The sequence below is a fragment of the Littorina saxatilis genome, linkage group LG3, assembly GCF_037325665.1.
Source record: "Littorina saxatilis isolate snail1 linkage group LG3, US_GU_Lsax_2.0, whole genome shotgun sequence".
NCBI lineage: Eukaryota > Metazoa > Mollusca > Gastropoda > Littorinimorpha > Littorinidae > Littorina > Littorina saxatilis.
In genome coordinates, this window is record NC_090247.1 from 2734841 (window position 1) to 2737340 (window position 2500).

Consider the following 2500-nt stretch of genomic DNA (forward strand, 5'->3'; position numbering starts at 1 on the left):
GCATAGTTGCTTTTTGGGTCCAGCGGACCATATATATGTGAGACGATGACTGTCTATTGCATCGTTGCTTTTGGGGTCCAGCGGACCATATATATGTGAGACGATGACTGTCTATTGCATAGTTGCGCGCTTGTTGGATTGTTTTGCGAGTTGTTGCGTTGTGGCGCACTAATAAGACGTGTGCAATGTATGATCACGTGAGACCGCGAGACTCGTGAAAGATCTCAGCAGTCGAGCGGGAACGTTGGGAAAGTAAAGAACAAGAAACGACTTCGCTTGCTCGACTCAATTTTTATTGGTTTGACTGAGAAGATTTCATCAACCAACAACCACCAGAACAATAGAGCAACAACACCACATATCGGCCAAATCAGGACCCCACAAGTTTAACATTACACAAATTTAAATTAAACCAATTTCAAAAAACAAAGGACAGGTTTTGATACAGTGGAACTCCCCTTTTCAAAATGTCTAAGAAAATGTGGTCTTGAAAAGGGGGGAGTCTTAAAATGGAGGTAAATTAACAGAGGTTATGAACATAAAGTGTGAACTATTCAAGGTCTTAACAAAGTTTTAAATACGGGGTGGGGGTCTTAATATGGAGGTAAATAAACAGAGGTTATGAACATAAAATCTGAACTATTCAAGGTCTTAACAAAGTTTTAAATAGGGGGGGGGGGGTCTAAAATGGAGGTAAATGAACAGAGGTTATGAACATAAAATCTGAACTATTCAAGGTCTTAACAAAGTTTTAAATAGGAGGGGGGGTCTTAAAATGGAGGTAAATGAACAGAGGTTATGAACATAAAATCTGAACTATTCAAGGTCTTAACAAAGTTTTAAATAGGAGGGGGGTGTCTTAAAATGGAGGTAAATGAACAGAGGTTATGAACATAAAATCTGAACTATTCAAGGTCTTAACAAAGTTTTAAATAGGAGGGGGGTGTCTTAAAATGGAGGTAAATGAACAGAGGTTATGAACATAAAATCTGAACTATTCAAGGTCTTAACAAAGTGTGAAATAGAGGGGGGGGTCTTAAAATGGAGGTAAATGAACAGAGGTTATGAACATAAAATCTGAACTATTCAAGGTCTTAACAAAGTTTTAAATAGGGGGGTGGTCTTAAAAGGAAGTTTTCACTGTAGAAATGTTGGTCAACATTCTCGGACCCCATCAGGACTATGGTATTGCACATGATATCCCAAGACAAATGTTTCATATTATCCATAATTATAGCATACTATTGATATCCGGTCATTGAAAAAAAAGGAGGCGGCACTGTGATGGCAGCATTTTTTTCATCATAAATTTTATTGACATTTTTTCCAACACTCTTTCAACTCGTCAAAGCTAAAAGATTGTTCAATTAAATATTAATCAAAATATCCAATAAAAGTGAAACTGCAATAACAGACACAAATAAGGTTCCAATGCATACTTCGGTGTTTATTTTCTGAATCCAAAAATAATCATATAGATATGTTATATATGTGAATTGATGTTGTGCTAAAAAACAACGAACATCCATGTCATACGAATTTCTTTCTGTGTTTACTTGATACAGCGGTGTCAGTCGACAGGTTTCAGTCAGTCCAAACTCAGTCTCGATTAAGACTTTTTAGTTCAGAGGAGAACAGAGGGGTTTGCACTACAAGTTCAAAGAACGAACATTCACAAGTTTGTGTAGGAAAGGGTAAAATTGGGATCGCATGATACTGTGTGCTCGTACAACTACATACGCATATAACTATATGCATGTACAGTTTCGAGAACGAGTCAGTTTCTGCTCTGACATAATGTAAGACAGTTTGCTGAAGTAAAAACAAAGCTACCAATAAACAGTCCTTTGCTAAACATATTGTTATAGCTTTACCAATAGATAGAAAGTAAGAAACCAAACGCCACTGTTCAACAACAACAACAACAACAACAACAACAACAACAACAACAACAACACACTGTGACACACTCGCATACACACTGTAACACACACACACACACACACACACACACACACACACACACACACACATGCAAAGAAAAATCAAAATTTAACTCAGCAGTCCCTTTTAATACTAAAAACATTAATGGCGATATATCCTTTTATAATTTTATCATCAATTAATTTATGTTCTAAATATTTTTTGGAGAAAGACCAGAAACATACTCCCAAGCCACTCGCATTACACAATTTAAACGCACAACTTACACGCATCTTGCACACCCTTGTTCTCATCACTTGTTCAAAACACATTCATAACACCTAAACATTGATGTTTCTGTCGCTGAAGTTTATTTTCAGCGACTACTGTTTTTGATAGAGCAAAAGCTCTACAACAGTAAAATCATAACCAAAGAACATATATATAGCAAGGTGTAAGTTTTAGTGTACGGGTTGACTCGATTTCAAAATGGACATATCAGGCCCTAATTTATCATTCCCGTCACTAAAACACCAAAATACAAAAATACCTGTACATTGAGACCACGACATTGGCA